At 37.1% G+C, this 25,343-nt stretch overlaps 1 protein-coding gene across 3 annotated transcripts in view; it reads right to left on the minus strand.

Moving 5' to 3' along the window:
- LOC129730879 (uncharacterized) overlaps positions 1 to 22,654 on the minus strand; it is a 50,596-nt gene extending 27,942 nt beyond the window's left edge. For all 3 annotated transcript variants that reach the window (XR_008728935.1, XM_055690471.1, XM_055690472.1), the window contains exon 1: positions 22,419 to 22,654. The gene's annotated coding sequence lies outside the window, so the exon portion shown is untranslated. The remainder of the gene's footprint in view (positions 1 to 22,418) is intronic.
- Between the last annotated feature and the right edge of the window lie 2,689 nt (positions 22,655 to 25,343).

Here is a 25,343-nt window from a genome sequence, read left to right on the forward strand (position 1 = left end):
AATTATTCAATTCAAACAAACTTATTGATTCAAGATATATTGGGGGAACCTAGAAAGTTTTAAAAAATTCAAACAGTTTTACTTTCATTGATAATTTCCAGGTTTTTTACCAGGAAATTATAAAAATCTTAATTCGACAACCTGTTCTTAATCTTTTTCAACAAACAAGTGGAATTGGTTGTATGTTGATCAAACGACAGCTACATTAGTAAATTTCAACTCTTAAGTATAAATGGATGTATAAACTGCTGCAATATGCTGCTGTTATAAAATCACAGAAACAAAGAGAAACAATTTCGCGTAGAATTAAGTTTGAAAACTTTTTCGAAGATACTATGAGCAAAGTAGCTTAATTTTGGCAAAATTGTTTCTAATCGCATAGTCAAGTTTGCTGCAGCATGTGGTTTTTCCCAGGAAAATTTTCGGTCAATTTGTAGGATTCAATTGGACATCTCTGGAGAATACGTTTTGAACAGTGCATTTTCCCATAAAAAATCGTAAGGTAAATTAAAAACTAGTGTGAAAATATATTTCATCGTCTGATCAGAAAATTGATACAATCGTCGTAGAACCCCTAAGGAACACTAAAATTGGGTTTGTGCATTTGCACAGACATTTGTGATCACCAATTTAAACATCATTAGAGAAAAAAGAAGAAAGACGAACGTGACGAAATGTGACGATGGGGAGGGTGGGGGTATTGAGTCAAGCTTTGAATACACAAGGGCAGTAACGTATACGTCATAATTGAATATTGAGAATAGGTTATGTTTCCATTTAATTCTACTACTCTTCGGGTAACATTGATACTAATCTTCGGGTAACATTGAAGCGGATGAAATAATGGTCTCGTTTGACGTGACGGCTTTTTTCCGAGTGTTCCGGTGAATGAAACCTTGAATCTTCTTGAGGATTGGCTAATTCCCCAATATGCTGATAGCACTTGGAAAAAGAAGGTCGTGAGTCTCATGAAACTAACCCGCCTTTGCATGAAAGAAAATTATTCCACTTTTCGAGGTAAATTTTAAAAACAAACAAAAGGAGCTCCAATGGGAAATCCTCTTTTTCCCTTCTTATGTGATGTGTATTCATGGCAAACATAGAAAACAAATTTGAAACCAATAACCTTTTACCAATCCGGTGGTGAAGATATGAGGATGATATTTTTTGTATTTTAAAAAAAGACGGAGCTTGAAACGTTTTTCACATCCCTCAATAGTATTCACAGAAATATAAAATTTACGATTGAAAAGGAACAAAACAATAGTCTTCCCTTTCTAGACGTTGTTGTTGTTAGAAAGTCTAAAGACTTAGAAATTCAGATTTTTAGGAAGCCCACGAACACAAAACGGTTAATACCCACCACTTCTAGTCATTCCTTCCAGCATCCTTTCACCACATGATACATTGGATGGAAACCCTACCCCTCAGTAAAATAGGCAGGAAAAAGGAATTGGAATACATTTTCGAAGTTGCAAGAGTAAATAGTTATAATGAGAGCACCATTTAAGCCATTATAAACAAAAAGAAGCGATTTCAGTTCAGAGAATCTTTTACAACACTCAGCCCAATCACAGAAGACCTGAAAAGAATAACACGTCAACTTCACTCAAAATTCAAAAGATTTTGCATGGGTATTGTCTACACTAGTAGGAATACCCAACTCAAAACAATATTGGGCTCCACTAAGGACTCAATTGATGGATTAAATAAAGCAGGGATTTATAAAGTTGCTTGTTGCCACTGCAATAAGGTTTATATTGGGCAAACCAAAAGAAACCTGGGAATCCGTTTAAAGAGCTGTGGCAGAAGTCACCAAAGCATGCAAAGTTTCCAAAAACGATCCACCACACCTTTTCAAATCAAAAGTGGCTGAACATATCTTTAATGAGGTACATCCACTAACTTCAGATAACATTCACCTGCTTCGCCCCGTTAATAATTTATGGAAACTGGACGTATCTGAAAGTTTAGAAATCTACAAACAACATCCATCTACACTGCTCAATAAAGACGTAGGTAATCATTTCTCATGGCTTTTCAAAATCCTACCTAAAAACCCTAGATCCAGTACAGGACAAAAACAACCACAACATATGACTACCTAACTTCAATTAAGAATTTTCCGTTTGCCTATTTATACCTACACGCATAAAAAGGGGGTTACACAGTTATGCTCTTCAACAGTCTACATAAGCACTGATGATGGTTGTACGTAGCAAACGAATTACGTATCTGCGGACGGCATTCGACTAAAGGGTATTCGATTTTTTGTAGTAGAATTAAATGGAAGCATAACCTAGGGTAGAGCGGGGCTAGTTGGTCAGTTTTGGTCAAAATGTTCTGTAACTTTTTGTAGGAAACATTATGGCAAAAACTCATTACATGGAAATGTTGTGTTAAGTCTATAGCATCTAGAAAAAATATAAACTGTACAGAATAGTTTATGATTTTGCGAATATTCTATGTTTTTTGATTGGATGTCAAATTGGCCAACTAGCCCCTGAGCCGGGGTAAGTTGGTTAGGGTGTGGGGTAAATTGACCGTTTATATTTCGGAAGGACAATTCAGTTTTCCTTCCTCACTACATTAGCGGCAGCCTGTAGCGTCTCAGGGGAGGTCAAACCGCATCCGTTTTGTTTATACGTTTGCTATCCGAAATCCCAAACCATGAGAGAAGTAACTCAAAATTGCATGAAAAAAATCGTGTTACTCTTTCATACCTGACGAGAAGCATATGTTGAAATCTCCCTAATAGTTTGGTTGGGAACTAAATCAAAAACAATAAGGATTAAATTGAGATCCGGAGCCAAATTCTAGATTCGCATCTGCAATCACAAGCACAAAACTATAGCTACATTAGTTTTTTTTTTGTTGAAAGCTTGCTTACGCCGAAATTTTCATCAGGTAGAACGCATTTGTTGATGCATTAGTATACGTTATAGTTATTTTAGATCAATGACTAAGCATTCATATAGCACAAAAAATATTCATCAAAATGACGATGAAATGGAGATAACTTTTACCGAATAGTTTATCGCTTCAAATAAATGGTTTTGCTAAACAAAGCAAACGCTGTTTTCGCTTGGATTAAGTTTGCGTCACGAAATGCACTGTTCCTGAAATTGCATTCACTTGGTTACTTGAATTCATTTATGATGTGCATATGACCAACCAGCCCGCTAGTATGTGACCAACTAGCCCCTCATGTATTAAATATGAAAATTACTCGAAATATATGAAAATAAAATTTTGGTGAAAGTTTACTTTACACAACTTAAAACTAACGAAAATGACTTTCATAATACGTTTAGCCATGTTCATTTTAATTTGGCTAGCTTTGTTTAGACAAAAAGTTTCAACTTGAAAACCGAGTAGAATTGATGCCCAATTTGGCACCAACCTGTATTTATTATACGTCCTAATTGAAACTGTACTTCATTTTGTCATTTAGTTTCTCTGGTTATCTACTACGTATCACCCATATAATACGATTTTTTAGATACGTAGATTCGAAGATATTCTCATTGACCAACTTGCCCCGTAACCAACTAGCCCCGCTCTACCCTACTCTCAATATTCAATTCCAGTCTACTAAGACGCTCAAATAGAAATTTATTTATACGTCATAAGCCGAATATGAACTCGATCCAGGCATTGAAAAGATTGTGAGATAAAATGAGTAAAACAATAAATCAATTTTATAAACTACCGGCATCTCAAGGAGTTCGAGATAATCACAAAGATTTATATTCAATAGAAAAGAAAAACTTGAAAATGTTGAAAAAAATGCTGAAAAATCACATTCTAAAAAGTTTTCTAAAACTGGCTAATTTAGATATGTTTACAAATAGTTGTGTAGCCATAATTTTCTTCTGGGGAGGGGGGAACGGTTTGATAAAAAAATGTGAATTTTGAAAATATTAAGGTGAGAGGCAGGTTCAGAAAGAGAGAGTAATCTAAATCAATGACTGTCATGTAGCAAAACGGAATTAGAAAAACAGTGGTGCGAAATATCGAAAAGAGAGAACAGGAGAGAATAATGTAGATGAAGTGTTTTCCTGGTATTATTAGCGATACCGCTTACTATGCAACGCACGTGTTGTTTAATTCAACTGTTGCGTAGCTCAGTAAATGGTTAATTTATTGCATGACATTAACAGTTTGGAGCCAATGAAAATCGACTTTTCGAATTTCGTTTAGTGGTAAGGCTCGAGTACTTTATTTTCTCGGAAAAAGTTCTCAGTTAAAATTTCAGCTCAATCGTGCAGCAGCCTCTTTCTCAGAATCAGGTATAAACATAAAATTCCATTCTCACAGACAGGCAGATAACTTCTCGTTGCATAGTCTAAAATAGTGTATCATCCCAACATTCCTCCGCCATAATATAGTACTGATATTGGACACCTTGTTTCTCGTGGGAGAAACAACGACGGCTGCATGGTAGTGAAACAAGTAGGCAAAAAAAAAAAGAGTAGTGACAGATTTTCCTTCATCCTAATTATAGGTGACAGGAATAAAGCCAAGAATTAAAAAGCTAGAAAAGGACAGGGAGAAAAAGTAGGTTTGGTTTAAGTGAAAATTGTTTAATATAATCAATCTAGCAACAAATTTCAGTCCGGTTGGTCGTTATTTTTTACATACGTAAGAGCATTTATGTATTACAAGTTGCTGGCAAAGGTCTACAAGAGTCTTTGCGCCCTGATTTTCGGAAGTCGTCTCTTGAAATGGTCTGAACCCTGAAGTACTTATAATAGATCGCACTTGACCATTTAAGGCTGTTTTCCAGAAACTGGAAATCGCCATCTCGAATTGATAAAAGACGTATTGATCGCTTCACGAACTTATTTTATTTTTTGTCTCATGACAACTTTTTTTTTAAGCTTAGTAGTTTTACGAGGTTGTTAAAAATGAACGAGAACAAGAGGAATTAGACATTGAAATTTTTTTTATTAATCCGGACGAAACGCAATCTCCGATGTCTCCGATGTCTCCGCGTTTTCGCCAATTGAACTACTGGGAAGGTAATTTCCCCTAAGACTTATATCGAATCACCTTCTATTATTGTGTCCTGGGCGGACGAAGTAAATTGATTCGACGCTTTGAGATTTGAGAAAACTGATTTGGCACCTCCCCACCCATTTATTCTAGCTCTTTATTTTCAAACCAACAATAAAAAACCAAGTCAATTCTCATTGGATTCATAGAGGATGAAATCCTTGAAAATATTCGGCACAATGCTGATGCCGCAGTAGATTATAAGGCAGTCGATGATGTTTTTCGAATAAGCAATGCAACTACTACAAAAACCAAAGAATTAAAGTTGACACCTCACAGCAAAACGCTTGCTTTCATGCAGTTATGTAGTACTTCATAAAGTATCGGTACTTCACAGACTAACAGACATAACACCTCGAACTAATCTTCAATAAAATCATCGTTCGGATGATTCCAGTACTTTACGTTAGTAACACTAGCACCATCTGTTCACGCTGCGTCGTGTATTTCAACATCAGCGCTAGCGTTACTGCATGTGTCAAATAGGGAACTACAATATATGTATGAGATTGCATGACAGCACACAGACGGTGTTGTCGCGCGATGACTGTTATTCGATTGGAAATTTGAAATGATCGTTTTTTTTTGCGGCAATGGAACTAGGTTCCAGTGTTACGTCTGTTATTCTGTGGGTACTTGTTCTATAGCAGCCTTTAATTTTTGCGCTTTTCTGGTAATAGAGATGTCATGCAATAGGTAACGTCAACTATTTTATAACAACGCGTGTTACTTGGGGAGAGGTATCGAACAATCTTGATGATGAGCTGCCATCTAAAGTCCCCATGGACAATTACATCGCGCATCAACTGGGAGCGCGGAGTTTATATGGTTCGTTACAGGGGTCAACGATATTCTTCGCGGACGGCTCAACAATCGGTTCGAAAACTGGTGCGGGAGTATTCGGTCCTGGTGTACAGATATCAGTGGTAATGGGGAACTGGAGTGCAGTATTCCAAGCAGAGATTCACGCTATAATCGAATGTGTCAACGTTTGCCTGAAGAGAAATTATAAATATGCGAATATTTTCAATTTCTGGTCGACAAAATGAAAAAAAAAACAGTGCATTCCAAAAGCTCAAACCGGAGAAAAATAAAAGATTATAGCTATTCAACCATTCCTATGAATTTTGGTGCCCCTAGCCATTACCAAATATTTACGTATAGAAATTGATCGCCAGGTTCGTCGATTTAACGTTATGTTTACGAGGAAACTTTTGTGGTATCTCAAATTTCACAATAAAAATGAAACTTCAATCCTGGGAAGAACAACAGGTGACTGTCAACTGGATGGCTGTCAGAGGATATCACCTGTCGAAAAGAGTAATAAAACCAAATGCAATAATTACCAAAGAGTTTAGTAGAGCTCAACAAGTGGGCTCTTAGTACCTACACAAGACTAATAACTGGGCACTGCCCGAGTAAATATCATTTAAAGAACATTGGTCGAGTTCAAGATGATACTTTTATAACATGGAAAGCGAAACCTCGGAACATATGCTATGCAGCTGTAATGCATTGTATATGAGCAGAATCAAATTTCTCAGCAAGGGCTTACAACCGAGTGAGATTCCCAAATGTTAGAACCAGAAACTGAACCAAGAACTTTTGAAGCTTGGGTTCAAGAAACCTGGCTTGCGGCATATCAAACTTCAAGTTTTTGCAAAACAAGACCATTGCTGATTGTTTCATGTGTATTTGGCCACTTGGACCTCTACTGGCCAAGAGTGGTCGTTCTCAAGGAGTCGGGTTTTGGAACCATTGTAAAAACAATCATTTTCCCCGGGGCTCCCGATTCTCGGAACTCGGCCGAGAGTGGCCAGTAGAGGTCCAAGTGGCCAAATACACATGAAACGATCAGCAATGATCTTGTTTTGCAAAAACTTATAGTTTGATACGTCGCAATCCAGGTTTCGGTTCCGTTTTCAATTTAGCCTGTGTCCCTGGAAGGGTACTTACCCCACGGTTTCCCCCAATAAATCCGGAACAACGGATAATTTAGTCAAATTCAAGTCCAATTTTTATTGACTCGATAATTTGATGAGGTTACAATCTAACAAAAAGATATTCAAATAAAGCTTCCGAAAATTCAAATTATCATTATTATGGTTCGAGTTTCCATTTTTATGAAATTTTTGGCTTACTGATTTGGCGCCCTTCGATGATTGACGAGCAGGTCACGCCTGTTTCGCCCTTGCGTTAATCTGCCCCTTATGGTATTCCATTCAAAGCACACTACGATCAACTACGCAGGCTGCCTTGAGGCTGGAGTGAGTTTTGTCACTGAGAGAGTGTGTCTCTTCACACGTTGAGTTTACCTAGCGACGACCTGTGGGTAGTATTGATTCTGATTGATTGATCTTCGACCTCTAGACATCAGATTATATGGTCTTTAACAATTCTACGTTGTTTTTCAAAATAGCGCCTGGAGTCTATATTCTGGCCTTTGAACATCATCCGTTTCTGGATATCTATATTGGGTGATATGTGGCCATTTTCAGCTGTTTTTGTCATCGTGGATTTTATAATGGCGCTGGTGCGGTTGGTTTTTGGCCTCCGAAAATACCCATAATGAGGGCAGTTGGTTACTCTTCTGTCAAAAACCTCTCAGATTTGGAGCGAACAATATCAATAAAATCAATTGCATTAAAGAATTCTGCATTTATTTATAAGATGTTGATTTCAAAAAACGCGTAAGCCAAAAAAGCATAAATAATTTTGATTTTCGATTTTTTTTTTACATAAAAGATATTTTTCAAATGAAAAAGCTGTGGCGTGTTGTTCATTGAAATTTGATATGATATGTATATGTTTAGGCCGAAAGAAGAAGCTTATATAGTCATAAGAGTGTATTTTTGGTTAATTAGGTATATTATTCTGTCGACCAAGCTAGGGAAATCTGTGTTCAACGGGGTTTGGCAATTTTCAATAGCACAAAAATTTCCAATCGTTTGCTGCAAGAAAAATAGAAAATCCATTAGAAACTAACTGAGTGATGAGCTCGATATTGGACATGATTTCGTTTTCGACCTTCCTTAAAAACGTATTTTTACGTCGGAAAACGGCAACTGGCAAATGACTTAACGAAGAGTAACAACAGAACCCAACTAGGGCTGAAATAACACTCAAATTGACAATCGAACATGGAAAGTAACATTTTTTAATACATGGTTTGCAGCTACAAATATTTTCAGACAATTTTTATCAACTTATTTTATTATATTCGTTTCGAGTTTTATTCAGAACTTTCTAAAAAGAAATGGCAATGTAAAAATTATACAAGACTAGTGTAAGACTGACTCTGAGTCAGAAACAAGAAAAAAATATATTTCGTCGGTACACGTGCTTACTTCTCTCGCACCTAAACATCTCGCCAAAATTAAAGGTATAAACCTGCTTAACAATGTCTTAAGTAGGTACTCTTCAAAAAACTTCAATTCACAAGACAGCATGTCTTCTGAAACCCTGATCAATCATCTCCTAGTTTGATGGTGCCTCATTCTGCCTGAAAAAAATTGGCAGCTATAGATCTTTCAATAATACGCTATTCGGATTATGATTCCATATTAGCGGTTCAAACAATCCTATACATTGGCCCTCTTTCGGCTTGGCTGCTAGTTACTGCGAGATGCTATACGTGAGGCACAGAAAACACTGGAAGCAGCAAACACGCTAAGATGTACACTACACAGGCTTAAGGTTAGTTCAAGCAACTGTACTTTCGCCATTACGCAATTGAGGTGGCGTAATTTCGGTGCTGTTTTTTTTGCGGCCATTGTTTCCACTTGCTCTGGCCGGTCGGTCGCTGGAAAATACGTCCGCTAACCGGAGCAGAAGCCGAACCAGACAACTTCGTGCGTTGATCACAATTAAATTGGGAAGTGAAGAGAGCACTTTAAATTTGTGGGTTTTTTTTTCTTCGTATGCAGTGTCATAGAAAATTCGCTTTGAGTTTGTTGATTCGAGCGATGGGGAAATTACAAGTAGGGGTAAACAGGGTAAGACCGCCCACCGTAGTTTTACTACCAAGTTATGAAATAATTGAAAAATTTCTTTAACGTGTCTATTACAGTATAATTACATAACATTTTGCACGTTTTTCTGTTTTGATAGTGCACGAACGGTCGCAGAAATAATCAAAAACAACCTTTCAGCTACCAACCAGTCAATGCGCTATTGTTTTGCGACAACGGGACTTAAGGTTTTTCAGACTAAAAATTGATTGTTTTGTTCGTGAATATACGTTTAATCGCTTGCCTGAATCTATCTTCTTTCGGAAATATCGAAGGCCGTGAGTAATCTTGTAATTTTGACTACTTTTTCGGTCAAATATGAAAATGTTCCACTGGGGGTAAAGTCGCCCACTATACAAGGGGTAAAACCGCCACGAATCCAACTGCTTGTTGTTTTACTTCAAGACCCAAATGCCTCGACACTACAAAGGGAATATTTACAGGATCAGTAAAGCAACTTCAAGCCACATAAGACATCGATGTTAATCGATCATTTTCGATTTGGTTTAAGCTTTTCTAGTAATATATTTTAACAAGACTTATTTTTGAAAAAAGTAAACCTGTGTGAAAATGGTGTTAATGAACCAAAATAATTTTAGAGCCAGGACGGTGTGTTTGATAGGTATGACGTCTCCGGCAGAATTGAAAATAGTAGTTTTTTACTTTCGAAAAAAGTACACACTCTAAAAAAATTTAAAGAAAAAATATAGAAATAGAATTAAAAATGTATTTTTTTTTCAAGTTTTTTTGAAAAAAAAAACATGATTTTGCCTGTAAAATCTACAAAAGGTAAGCTAAAATTTTATGGTTGTTGGATCATGGAGTAATAGAAATATTAATAGCTCAATTTTTGTGAAGAATTTTTTTTTGACGGTTTATTTGGTGTATAGAGTCGTTGGTAATTTTGTTCTTCAAAAAAAAAAAAAAAAAACATAGAAAATTGAAAATATAAATAAAAGAAATAATAATTATTAGTATTTTTCTATACATTATAAGTCTTCAAAAGAATCTTACTGATAGGTTTAATGAGTTTTAGTTTTTAGCTTAAAGATAGGTATATTATGAATTCAATATCTTGAAAAACCCCAATTCTAAAAAATCTATTTATTTTGAAAACCAAAAAAAAATACCTAAACATTGATTTGAACTTGAATAATCAGAAAACAGAATAAGTTAAAACTTAGAAAAAAATTTTTTTTTCAGATTTTTCACAGTGTATATTTTATTTAAAAAGAGAAAAAAAACCATCAACAACTTGGTCAGAGACACTATACCAATAGAATCAACCGTTTCGGCCCTGAAAATATTGTTTATCCTCAAAAAATGGTGGGCGATCTTATCCCGCTGGTGGGCGGGCTTACCCCGCATGAAAAAGATCTGCACATTTTCAATGAATTTTTAAAATTTAAAAAAAAGCTGGAAAATAAACAAAAATATTTCAGTTCTTATTTTTTAAATGCGGGTATTGAATAGAAGAACCTCTTAGCGAAGAAAAAATAAAATTGCAGCCGCAACTTTTTTTTCTATGAACATAATTGCTTAAGGGGGCGGTCTTACCCCGCTTACCCCTAGCCAACAACAGCCATTAAAAAGTGTTGTCGTCTGCCGCGTCTGTGCAGTACACTCTAGTGGCGCTTGCAGTTGCATTGCAGCCAGTAGGTAAAGTAAAGGCTGAGAAAAAGCAAGGAAAAAGAGTTTCCCACAATTTAATGGAGAACATACAGCTACCGTGTCGAGGGCTAGCTCGGAACGAATGAATTTGATTGAATTTAAGAAATTTGTTTAACTCTGTCTCGCGAAAAATTCATGGAGTGAGAGTAGCGAAAGTAAAAGTGCGGCAGTGCCATTTCCATTGGGTTATTAGCACTGAAAGGTACATTTTCCCGATAGCCAGATTCAAAGTTGATGATGTCTAATCGATGCTCTACAGAGAGATTAGCGCGAATTATTCTAAGAGGCCGCATATTTGTTATCATCAGTAATCGCGGTGAGTTTCATTTTCGTAGAGCGATAAATCCAGCCGCTCGTTAAGGCTCATTTGTTTATAGAAAATTTCTCTCAACTAGCCGCAACGAACGGTGTGTGAAATCTCGTCAAAAGTTGGCTTTAAATCTAATGAGATAATCGGAGGTCTCTGAACTGCACGAAAGGATAGGCACAAAATAAACAACAGCAACAAACAAACGGTAAAGCATGCAGACTAAAATTGGCCAACAGAGGGAGGGGGAAAATATGCGAATTATAAGAAAAAGTTTTGCCAAATAAACAGACACAGACAGACAGGCTGAACCCGACCGACTCACTATTCCGTAATTAAAACTTACTTATCTCTGCGCACGGTCCGGTTTTGGTATGGGCTTTGGGTGCGTTTTTTGTTGTGGTTGTTATTGGTGGCTTCAGGTGATGCTCCACAGTTTTTTCAGCGGTCGACTGTGTTAACCGCTCGCTCCTACGATCCCATTGGGCGAAAGTTTAATTTTCATTTATTTTAATGCGTTTCGCTGCTGCTCGTGTAGGCCCCGCGGAATATATCTGCGAATTGCATTCCGGTGCGTGTGATTACTGGGCTTGTAAATGCTTTCCCAAGGGTTGGGAAGGGAATTTCTAATACCATTTGAATTGAACACTGGAAGTAACATTAGGAACGTCACCAAAAACCTGTTTGATTAGATTCGAAATAAATGCTTCTCATTTAAAATTACACTGTGCGCATGTCGTATGTAACTTTAAATTTTATAAATTAGCTTGTAGCATCGAGTAACTGATACTTGTTTTGATCTTCTCCATAGATTTCACATGAGGTTGTTCAATATTTAAACAAAAGTTAGTAACCCCTGCGTCTACCAGACTCTCAAACAATAAAATAACAAACACTGCCCGAAGTTTGTTCAAGGATTGGTACAAGCTGATAAAAGCTTAACAAATGAACTAATTCACTTTGAACCAAGCAAAGGATCTAACATTGTTACTCTCTGGTGTTGAAGTAATCGGGATCATTGACATAAATCTTGCATTGATTTCATGTTGAAGAAAATACAACTTCTAATAAATAAAATGTTCGGGTAACAATCAAAATTGGAAATAGCAAGACTGCACAAAAAATCTGTGTTACACATAATATATTTATAGCAGAGCCAATTGTTAATAACCAGATTGAGTTAGTGATGATAAAATAACTTCATATCAGATTTTGACCACACTTGAGCATTGACCACTCACTGCGACTAGAAACATTGATCTTATGTGGTGACGCCTGGGTGTTTGCTGTATTCCGCACTTCTCTTATTAGCAATAACATTAGAGAGCGTAAGTGACCTGCTTAGATTGTTATCCGTGCATGTGAGTGTGCTTTTTTGCCCTTCCTTCGTACACCTACTGTTCCGACCCTCGTCCCTCCTGTCAATATTTTTTGCAAAGTTTAATTACCTAGGGAGGTTTCAACTAAATATCGCACTGGTCAGTCTTATTGTAAGTAAGACCGTTTTGTGTAAGTGAAACACATCGAGATTTGGTAAAATACAACGTGAACGAAGGGTTGGTGAGTAGCTTGAGAATAAACCTATGCTTTAGTCCGTTGACATCGAGTTGCCTAGATTCTACTAAGTTTCGAACAACCACGTAGCAGACTCTGTAACCTTGCACGTACGAATTGGATACTAATGATCTACAAAAAAAATCCAGAGCATTCAGAGCGTTCTGATATTTAAACAAATTCAATGCCATAATATTTATTTCAAAAAATGCTCAAAAAATTTTATTCCGCTTGCGAGAAAGGTAATTTTCATACGAGTATTTTAACTGCGGATTTAAATTCTAATTAAAAAAAGAGAATGATTTTTAGATGGCTTAGTTAGATTTTGTTATCCATAAGTTGTTCTCAGATAGTTTTTGTACACAATCAGTACACGCAGAAGTTGTAGACTTGCATGTAGACTAACGGATATTTATTCTATCAACATACGCGAACTAATGATCAGATCTCCAGAATCTTCGCGCGCATTTTTTCTTCATTACTAGTGTGGACGGCACACAAAATATTTACGAGATAATCAAAAAATGATGTCAATTCCCATTATCGGTACGCTGCTCGTCAATATATACCAGCTAGTAAGTAGAAATAATCAGCAGCAAAATAGTCTCACGGTTGATTATCCAAAAAAAATTATTCCGTAGTTTTGTAGATCCCGTATTATTTAGAAGGATCAAGTCTCTGAAAAGCAAATTGCGGCTCGGGGCCATTAATCTCCAACCAGACCAACTCTTTCAAGACAGATAATTGGTATATGCGAAGCGTAATTAAGATTCACTACATGATAGAAATTGATTCTTCGCGCGCGAGACTGAGAAATATCAGATTCGCCTACCACGGCGAATCCTGATCTTTGCCTACCCCATAATACGAATTCTAATACCCTTCATGTGAGAATGGAGATGTAGAGGTGAACTGGGTCTCACAATAACGTGTGTCGGACTAACAATCCTTTCCCTAACTTTCCTAACGGCTGCAAGGACGTGGCCGACGCCGTTATTGATCTCTTTAAAAAAAGAGTAACCAAATTGTTGCATATTGTCATTGTCATTTTCATTGTCAATCACGGAGTCGCAACTACGATGTGTGCGGTCGTGCTCACGCTCATGCTCACAATCAGTACATGCACTATTCAAGTGCGAAACCACATCAATATTGTGGGGAGTTAGCACAGCTGATGATTAAGATTGAAATCTCTGCAATGAATATGTTTTGGATATGAAACATTTGATGCTCTAGCAGGATTTAAATGTATTACACTCCTCCAGACCACTAAGTTTATAAAGTATCAGTTTGTGTTCAGCAGACTGGTATCGTTAAAGCAGTGCAACCAGTAATCAGTACTGATAAGTTGGGTACTGACTAAATGAATGAAAATATTAACTGATCGATGCATTTTCTTGAATCCGGTTATTTGAAAACATTATTGAATTATTAGCAATTGAAAAGACATAAGATTTGTTCAAAACATTTTGCATTTAACTATTACTTTGGTTTTATTCATACGCATTCGGTTCTACGTTACTGACGAGTTAATTCCCTAGCTAAAAACATTGCACTGAATCAAGTATTCAAGTTATGTGTACACGATAAACTACATGTGAAAACCAGATGAAATTTGTTAGAACGCAGGAATACTTTTTATCTGTCAACCTGATAGCTTTTATGTGAATACGCTTCATGTGCGTGGACAGATAATAGTTATGAGATTTTCAGATGTGAAAAAATGTGTTTTTCGTGTTTTTCAAGATGGCGAATGTTGCAGAACGTTTTCTGAGAGATTTGGCGTTTTTCAAGCATTCCTTGGAGGTTATACAACGTAAGTTTAGTAAAATTATGTAAATTGAAAAATAAATCAAATCTATTTTTGTGAGTGTGGAATTCAGCTGTATTAGCTCCTAAAATTTTCGTTGGACAACTTCAAGAACAGTTTGGAGCAAAGTTCCGTTGAATGGAGCTAAGTTTTATTTGTAATGTAAGTTTTATTTACAATTATGTTTATTTATTATTTGTATATGTACTCAAACATCATTGAAATAAATGGACAAATTCAATGTCTTATATTTAATCTTTTAATTTCGGAAAAATGCAACACTTCAAACTGCCAGACCGAACATTACATGCACAAACACATGGAGTATATTTAATAAAAACAATAATTCTCATCGCAGTAAATCACATACTGGACATGTGATTATATTATGAATATAAATAAAACCGTAATGTGAGTTTCTAAGTGACATGCACATAAATGCTATTGGATAACCTACATGGAAAAAAACTGTGTTTGTTTTCCAATAACTTTTACATGATTACTTGGTTCAGTGTGCTCATGGCTGTATCGACTGCAGACCGGGGTTTTTGGGAAGGCCCATCGTGCATATGTACCGGCTTGGGAAAATGAATCACTATTTTTTGAGTGCTCCAAAACTGATCGGCCGCCAGAAACCGAAGTATACCGCCACATCACGATTTTTGTGTGTATGATACACACTCTGAATGCGATCTCTGTCAATGTATTCATTGTACAACTGATGCGTTATGTATTTCACACATTTTTTGTGTGCAAAATCAGAGTAATAATTGTGCGTTTTTAAAGGGACACATTGAATAAGGTATGATCTTTTGAAACATTCGAGCTGCAATTGGGTCCTAAAACTTGACACGGTTTTCTGATTTTTATTTATCAGCTGAAAGAGTCCATTTTCTAAGTAAAACGTGATTTTTAAAATTGTTTATCGTTGTCCTTTGAACTTTAAATTAAGAATAAAAAACTGCTCGAAATGCCTTAAATGACAGTTTGTATATATACCGTACATGGGCGAACAGTCAATTAAAACATTTCGAGCAGTTTTTTATTCTTCATTTAAAAATCGAAGGACAACGATAAAATTTGTTTAGAAATCACGGTTTGCGTATTGCTTTAGGACCCAATTGTTTTGAATTCATGCTAACTCACACATGCCCTATCAAAATTTATTGTTCTTTAATATATTTTCTCCACCTATAAAGAATACTGAATCTTCTATGATAAAAGCGGATGCAAAATTTCTTCCAACTTGAAAATGTTTCTATCGAATGTTTTCTTAAATGTTTTTAAGATTTTCAAAGCAGTATCACACCACTGCATGTTAAAAAAAAATACATCAGCTAGCTATTGAATGAAATCAAGGTGTAGAAGAGTAATTGTAGCTATCGAATTTATCAGCTTTTGTCTCCAAGTTCGACAACCTCAAAATTGGAATTTCTGTTTTATTGTTAAGGCGTTTCAATTGGTTTCCCAAAACCCAATTCTATGCAAAAAAATCCTATCCGATTTTTTTTTGCACCGATCGTACTCAAAATCGCTGTTGTTCTTTGTCGATAAATTTTAGGCATAATTTTTTTGTTTGAGCCCTTACGGTAACCTTTTTTGCAGAGAAATTAAATTGCCCGAAGAACTGACAATCTTCGTTTGATTACAGCACCAGCAGCGACTGAGTTACTCTAAAATAGGATCTCCAGAGACCAAATGTCTGGAAAAAGAGACCAAAAAGGAACCAAAAAAGACATAAAAGAAATCATAAAGAAAACTTATGAAGAAGAAATTCTGACTAAGAAGCGAAAAAAAATTATTGATTTGTGAAAAGGGCCTGTAAATTTCAGGATTTAAAAGGGTTATATAAAAAAAATAATAATAACGAGAAATTTTTGAAGCATGATTGCTACTGTAGGTAATCCCAAATTGTTTGAATGTTTAATTCAAAAGTTTTATTAAAACGAGAAATGAAAAAAGAGACTTTTAACCTTCTAGAGCCCAAGCCCACCTATAGACGGGCTTCAGTAAAATCACTATAAATATTTTCAAATACTTAAAAAATGTTGATAAAGATTTAATGTGATTTTACCGAAGTCCGTCTAAAGGAGGGTTAGAAGACTAGCTTCAAAATAGAGATCAAGTCTCTGAAAAGCTACCAGACATTTAGCGTTAAATCGAAAATAATCAATTTCAAATAAAATTATCAGCTTTAAATAACGAAAACTAGGTATGTGAAATTTATGAAACAAACCGTTTTTTTCATTTTGGAGAGTTTGAATCCTAGTAAGCAGTGATTCTTTTTTGGATTTCCTACAGAATTTCAAAAATCAAATTTTCACGACGGTATATTAGTTTGTTTTTAGATTTTAAATATCATGTGTCTACCATAATCATCATGCGTCTCCATCATAAAAAGTACTACAATGCAGTATAATTTTTTTTTTAATTCTCGCTTATTTTCTGTCGGTCTATTTCCGCCACTGTTGTGCCCAATTACCGACGCCCAGGGAGGCGACTCCACACCCAGGTCCCTAACTCACGACCCGTTTATTAACGGACCGGCGCCAACGGCTTTACTTCCTCATGCGATGGAAGGCGTGATCCCAGAGATTTTTCGCCTCAGAAAATCTTCCGGTGTCGGCTAGGATTGAATCTAGACCAGTTGGGTTGGTTGTGAGTGGATCACGCCACCTCACAACCATCGACACCTATGTCGGGGATATGACTGGGATTCGAACCCAGGCGTCGAGCGTGGTTGGCGGAGACGTTACCAACCACACTAGGCCCCCGCTTACGCAATGCAGTATAATTATTTAAACCTTATTTTGCGGTTTTGGAAGGTTTACGATCACAAAAACCCTATGCTTTGATGTTTTGCAAGGCAGTAGCATGGTGATTATTGTGAACATTAGGGATAAAAACATTTATTTCCAGAATAAAAGAAAAATACCAGTAAAAGATTTTTTTTTTGTAAAATTTTCAATGAAATTCAAAAAATTACACTGATAACCACAGGATTCTCCTAGAGCACAAACTGAAAAAAAGAAAAATTATTGCTTTTTGACCATTCCTGTGAAATTGTTGTATTTTAAACCCGCATTTTTTTGTTTGGCACTTAGGATGATACTTTTTGTCATAGAGTTGTTAAAACAATCAACTTTTTTCGAAAATTTTGATTTGCAAAATTTTGTAATTTTTGATCCATTTTGCCGAGTTTGAATCTCTTAGCGTCTAATTGGAGGTAAAAGAAACATGTCCTGAACGAAACTGTACTTTAAATAACAATGAGAAACTCACAAGACCTTATATCTTGATATTTTTTTTGGGTTTCTCAGTAAAGGGGTATCTGACGGCTTTTTCAGGTGGTATGTAACGTGCACAGAGTGCAGTTTGCCGAGCTCTATTGATTTTTCACTTAGGAACTCAATTTACGTTAAATTAGCTTTACAATAGAAAGTTTCACCCTAAGAGCCAAACCAAAAACAGGTGGGTAAGGAATGTTTCGATCAACAACAATGTTAAAGATTATGAATGTGACTGGATTAAAAAAAATCGGAAAGGACTTCTTTGCATGGAATCGCTGAATATACAATATGAACTTTGGAAGGTATGCAGGTATGTAGTTGTTACTCAATGATGTTTTAAGAAGAATTGCCCTAAAGCTCAAAAGAGATGCCCTAAAAAGATTATAGCAATGTAATCATTCATGTGAGTTTTGGAGCCCCTATTGTATGCAGAAGTGCGTCAAAATGCCACACAGTAAGTGCTCGCCGGGTTCGTCGCTTCTACATTGGATCATGGGAAAACTCATCCAAGACTATGGAAAAGTTATCTTTGCTAGGGGCGCAAAAAATTACAGGAATTGTTTAGAGGGCTACAACACTGGTCGACAAAAGCGAATAAGTGCTGTTTCAAAGCAGCTGGCAACAACAATATCACACGTTTAGCCTTGGGGCTAATAGCGGTCTCGATCAACTAGATTAATTGAGAGAATTCGTTATCGATATTGTTTTTTGGCACATTTTGGATAAGTAGATCGGGATCGAACCCGATATCACAACCGTGTGGGAGAGCTAGCCGACCTACATTGCTAACCACAGAGTCACGGGGACCAGCAACTGAAACAGCTGGCAAGGTGTACCCAAATCTCCAGAAACGCTTAAAAAGCTTAAATTTTTCAGTTGTTTCGAGTTTGAGTTCTATGTAGAGCCTTTTTTCACTTTGGTAAACCAGTACACAGTGGTCCAATGAGGCTTAAAGTGGAACTTAATTCCATAGCGCTTTTCAACTTCACTCTAGCTTAATAGTGTCTTCGGAACAATTGTTTGTATGAATGACTCGCATAATCGCAAAAAATGTGAAAAGTTTACTATACTAAAAATAAAAAATATACTTTTTTGTGGTAAGAGGTAGAATAGTTTATTCAGCAAAGTTGTAGAAGATTCAAAAATGTGGAACTTTGTTGAACAAATGAAAATACTATGTTTTTTTTCGGTACAAAGTTATAAAGTATATTACATGGAACTTACTTAAAAGTTAGTTTTTTTGTACTTAACTTTTGTTAGTTGCATTTTACACGAAAGTGTTGTTCGGAAGAATTGTTAGGGCACACAAGTCACATATTTTTGCCAAAAATTATATATCTCCAGAATTTTTCCTTACAAAGTTATATCATATTTTAGCCTATTTTTTCGATAACTTCACGAACGGATAGGTTAAAAAGGGGCAAGTGGAATCATGATGTCAATACTTTCCTTTGAAGTTAAGCTGAAGTACTCCTTAAGTGAACTCCTTAAGGTTCCATTTGCCCCAATCCACTCATATTAGAGTACAGCGAGCATATTTTACAGTAAGTTTTCATATATCAGAAATACTAACTGTTTTGTGTTGAGAGATAGAGGAATGGTTAATTCGGCAAAGTTTTAATACGTGCAAAAATATGAATCATCGCTGAACAAATAAAATTTCTATCTTGATTGGGTACAAAGTTACAGAGTATATTCTATAATAGTTAGTTTTTCGTACTCAACTTTTATTAGTTACATTTCACAAGAAAACGTTGTTCTAAAGAAGCATTTGGACATACAATACACACGTTTTTGTTGAAGACCACACAGGACTTTTCCTTACAAAGTTATAGCATATTTTAGATTATTTTTTCGATAACTTTAAGAGGTGAAAGGCGCTATGGAATTAATTGCCTTTTGGGACCACTGTGCAGTGTAATAAACTGGAAAAAATCATGAAATAGCAGCCTATATCAGGCTTTTTAGGCTTCTTGTTATCTTTATTGTTTCCACTGTTTCCATAAAAAGTTAGTAAAATTTGTGGAGGCAAAACCCGGCGTGTAAATGGCCACGGCAGAGATTTTGGAAATTGCTTATATCATCGATCTTGTAATAAACAGAACTGAAACGAAATAACACCACCGAATGAATTGTAGTTTGCATCTCTTCGATGCGTGAATGTTATTCGGTCATTTGTTCTGTGTACGAGAGCCGATGGTCATTCTACACTTACGAGTGCAAGCCCACTTCGACGCACACTGACGGAGTGATCAAATCAACGTGACCGTTTACAAGCCTGGCAGTATGGTAATGTATCACGATCGAAAAAATTTAGACTATTTTCATGATACATAGACATGAACATTTTTACTTATCGCATGAAATCATAAATAAATTACGATCATCGAAACAATATATCTCTCTAGTTTACAGAAACTTATATATTTTATATTGTTTTATCTGATTATTTGAATTTGTATGATCGGAACAAAAAATGTATCATAATCGAACCAGCCATTTTCATTCAGATCCATTTGAATACAAGTATTTTTTTCTGTTGACAAATTAATAGTCTAAAATTATTCTTAACATATCGAAAAGGGCACTCTCAAGGAAAAAAAGTTTTTCTAACAAAAACTTTTCCATGGATTGTACCCACGTGAAATCCATAATCATAACAAGCACAGGCAAAGCGAAGCGGTGATGTCTCAGAAGTAAGCTGCTCCGATCAGGATACAAATGTTATCAAACTATCGGAGTATCAAGTTTGATTTTATTTTAGGTTCCGCTAGTTTTGTTCCATTTCTGAAATCGCCACTCAATTGTGTCACATAAATAGGTAACTATTATCAGTTAATTTTTGTAAACTAGTGACTGAATTCACATGCAAAGAATCAATTCAATCAGAGCAAAAAAATTTTCATGATTAACTTTTTGTGTCACCATGCAACTTAAATTTGGACCGATTTCGATAAAGGGAACACAGTGATAATCGAGTGCCACTGTTAACCACAACTGACGGATAAAATTACTTATGTAGCAGTTAACACATTTAATTGCAGTGTGTTGGCTCTGTTTGAGCGGCTGCTCCATGCTTTCCTACAATAGCAATGCTAAGTGGATGGTAAACAACATGTTACTACTGCAAGAAGCGCAATCATCGAGTGTATGATTAACATCTTCTTGTTTATGGTGATTCGAAAGGCAGAAATAAAACAGTCCTATCCAAGTACTTATCCATTGAGATTCCTGATTTGCATAGTTTTTTTTCTCATTCTCTCAAACAACCACAAGCCATTGTTCCGTGTCTTTCGTTTGTTTGCATTTTTTTCTGCTTTCTTCACTTTCACTACACCCTTCTAGCCGCGAAGCCAGCGCCGATCAACTGTCGGCGGATGAACCGGTTATATTATATCCCACACGGTTAGGTTCCTCACATTTTGTCACTATGTCACTAATTGGCGTTATCAACAGTTCACTTTCACTAAGTGCGAGCGTTGAAATCCTTAACACCGATTTGAGTTGTATCCGGTTTTGAAGACCCGTTCCGTTCGGCGGAACGCAGACGTGTTCCTGGTTCGGGGACAAGTTACCATACTTTCTATAGCACATGGGGTCTAGCAAACAATTTTCGCTTGATGAATATTGAACACACATGCACGCCTCCCATCAAACATCTCTTTCGATTTTAAGATTTCACCGACTCAAAACATCAAATCTTTCACGCAGCATGCACCGGTCGGCACGCTAACTATTCCAATTCCGGGCCGCATAGCAATAGCACTTGCCGGCCGAACGTGTCTTCACCACTACTGATTTCAGCCGTTGGCCTGCAAGATATAGGTCACTATGGCCAGTAAACAACCGAGCCGGATCGGCACCCCGATAACAGCAGGGAAAGAGCGAGAGAGAAGAAAGAAGATGCGCAACGAGCTCGAGCCGATAATCTGCCTATAAATAATTCAGGTGCTTCACTTGGACGCGGCGGCTGGAAATAAACCGTAAAACTGAATTTGCCGTTTTTCACCTTGCTTCTTCATTTTCGCGTTGATTCATGTACTTTTTATCTATGTTTTTTTCGTTGGCCCCATCCCGACACCACATGCATTTAATTCCAAAAAAAAAAAAAAATCGAAATCGGACAAAAGATTTGCTTGATTTGTTATTTTCCTATTAAACACTTCGCACACCCCGATGATGGGTTCAATCCGTTCGTTCGTTCGTTCGCTTGTTCGTTCGCAGGTCCAATCATTTGGGTCCCAGGAAGCAGAAATCGATCACTAGCTCGCACTCCACTTCCTTGGCCTGTGTGTCTTCGCAGCGCCAGAGCACTTTGCACAGTTTTCTCGAAATTTTCACTTGCTGTACACAACGTAATTGTAAAACAGTCGATGAAAGCCTATTTACTCATTTCCTGGGTGCCCGAAAAACATACAGGTTGGAAACGTGAACCGCGTAGCCTCCGCAGCCGGCTGGTGAGCCGCGCCCCGAATTCACCCCGACAGGTCAAAGTAATTAGCGTGTAAGGTAAATTTTTTTTAACATTCACTGTTTGATAGTGAACCCTTCGACTGTTTCAGCGATTTCTATTTTCAAATAATTTTCTGACCAAATATGAAATATCCTGATTTGTAACGTGAATTTTCCCAATAAAATCAAATTTAAATTAGAAATCAAACATCTAAAACTCAAATGCACACACAGAGCACACCCGGCTGGGATGGGTTGAAACTTACACGGAAATTTCAAGAAATCACACAGAGGTTCAATTTTTGGACTCGTAACAAAAATACACGTGCTTCCGCCAATCCTGTTGATTCGTTTGTGCGCACAAATTGATGCGTTTTTGGAAAACTGAAAAAAGAAACCGTCGCGTACCCGCTCGAGTTAAAGTTTGCACTTGTTTCGCTGCGTTGTGGCTGCTCCGCGAGAGCTCGACCGTCAGTGTTAAAAAATAATTTCAAACTAAATGAAGTGTACGTTGATTTGTTCCGCTAACTGGCCCGGAGTCGCTGGCTCGATCCCACCAGGGTGGTAGGCTGGTAGGGAAACCACCACTCACTCACCCGGTCGGTAGGCTCTCTCCCACTTTCTTTTCTTTCACTCTCGCCGGAGTCGAGCACGGCAGCCGGAATCGTGTTCGGGTCTGATCCGACCGAAGAGAGTCGTTTGTATACACCTGAGACGCGATCCGATATCCGGTACGACGGGGTCTCGTGAGAATGATCGAGGCTCTAGCACGAGGTTTGGTTGCGTAAACACGGATCTCTCGTAGTGAGTGGAACACACGCATTCGATCACCGGCTGAAGGTCACTCGGAAATTCCAGTCGGGTTTACGCCACTGATGGGGCAAAGTTTCACTTTCATTGCGTGTTCGGCTCTCGCTCGGGTCTGTGTCGAGTCACTCAACAAGAAGAGACCCTCTCGAGCAGAGTGAGTGAAATGGTCGTGCAGTGGAACACTCACCAGGGGAATTTTTCCGTCGATCGTCGGGTCCGGTTTCGTATCCGATCCTCGGACCCAGGCGGTGTAGATGATGATGATGACGACGGCGACGACGACAATGTTTGAGCACTGATTAATCATGTAATGCGCGAGAAAGTTTCACCGAAGATTGCCGTACAGGGCGGGCGACTTTTGAGTGGGTGGCTTGGAGAGAGATACCTTGCGGATTTGCGACACTACTGGCGAAATAGCTGCCTCGACATGCATTACGTTGCGGCCGCACGTGTTGCAATCCGCGGGATGTTTCTCGATGGCTTACACGCCTATGATTGATGCTTAAACATTTGATTTTTTTTTTGTTTGTGCAGGATCCTGGTTCGATTGCAGCACCAGCACCGGGTGACTAATTTTACGCATGGCGGATCTGCAATGTTGGTCGCATTCCAGTTTAATTAGGATTGTGTAATGTACCCCTCATTTAAAATAGTTTGCATTGATTTTTCCTTGAACAAAAATTGTTTTAATATTTGTAGGACTAGACAAGAATAATTATTTGAATAAATCTATGATTTATACAAATTTTTAACCAATGAACATTAGGTGTTGCATCGTGTTCCATATCGAATTTAAAGCGGTTATGTTAGTAATGGCACTGCGTCAATTGATGAATTTGGTCAATTTCCAGTCAAGAATTATGTCGCCTTGGTTGATTCATAGCTATAAAAAGATGACATATTCAGATTCTGACATAACCAACATAAACATTCGGTAAAACATAATATAGGTATATTTCACATAAATAAGTTGGAAATTATTAAGATCTTACAATCTTATAGCGAGCTAATATTATATTTAAAACAAAATCGAAGGATTCATATATTTCTACAGTGTTTAAGATCTTCATGACTCATAAGAAGGTAATTATACTGAATTATATTAGGCAGCTTATCGTGTTTTTCTGAATTCTAGAGTTGAGATCAAACGATGGAAACTCGTTAACGGCTGCGTTCTGTATTAACTTTCGTTCATCGTGATCGCAGCATGATCGATCATCGGAAGTCTATGTTAGTTGTATGAAGTAAGGTTTTAGAACGGATTACATAATTTCACTATGAGTAGAATTTTTCGATATGGGATTGGGATTTGGATTTGGTTTGAGAGTAGGATTGGCATTGAAAGTGCCATTGGGATTGGAGTTAGCAATGGTGTGGATTGGAATTGGGAATAGGAAAGATATTGGAAAAAAGGGATTACAATAGAGATTGAGATTTGGACTTGAATCATGATCGCAATTGAAATTGGGATTAATATTGAAAATGCGATGGAGATTGGAATTGGGTGTTGGAATGCAAGATGAATTGACTAGGAATGGAATCAGGATTGGGATTGGAACTGGGGATGGGGAACAGGGACTGGAATGGAATTGAACCGGAATGGAAATGGGTATTAGAATTGAGTTTTGAATGATATTGGGTATGAAGTTGGAAATAGGATTATTATTACAACTGGGTTTAAAACAAGTTTGATTGGGATGTTGTAATTGGGACTTAAAGCGTCCTCCCTGGACGTCCTGGGATTTACGGAAATTGTTTATCAAAATCCCTGGATTGCGACAAATATTTTCTGCAGTGAAAATTATTCGCAAACCAGAAATCGTCTCTTTCACTCTACGTTCATGAATATGCTTCTTAGAGAGCTAATGGAATATATGGGAAAAGTCTGACCTGTGACTCTATCGGATTTTGCGAACTGGAGTCTCAAAGCGGTCAGAGTTTTCATTTTTAGACCTTATCGGTGCACAGGAAGTAGTAAATGGAATTGTTGAAATCAAAACCTTGGATTTTGAAATCGAATGTTCATTAAGGTCGCTTTTTACGCGGATTCCGGGATCCACGCGGTTTTTTACGCGGATTCAGGAATTTACGCGGTTTTTTACGCGGATTCCGGAATTTACGCGGTTTCTTTTTACGCGGCACGTATCCTCCGCGTAAAATGATGTTGATGATGTGATATTTTCCCTAAAAATCTTTTTCTCACATCGACTTTCTAAGACCAAAAAAAATTTAGAACTGAGAGTCTCCCAGTCTCTCAGTCTTAATGCCCAGGACCTTTGGAGAGATATTTGGCATACAAATCGAAATCATATACATCATGAATAACTACTCGGGAATCCCAGGAAGTGGAAAACCGTCGGAAAATAAGATCTATGACAATC

The sequence above is a fragment of the Wyeomyia smithii genome, chromosome 3 (assembly GCF_029784165.1).
Source record: "Wyeomyia smithii strain HCP4-BCI-WySm-NY-G18 chromosome 3, ASM2978416v1, whole genome shotgun sequence".
Taxonomy (NCBI): domain Eukaryota; kingdom Metazoa; phylum Arthropoda; class Insecta; order Diptera; family Culicidae; genus Wyeomyia; species Wyeomyia smithii.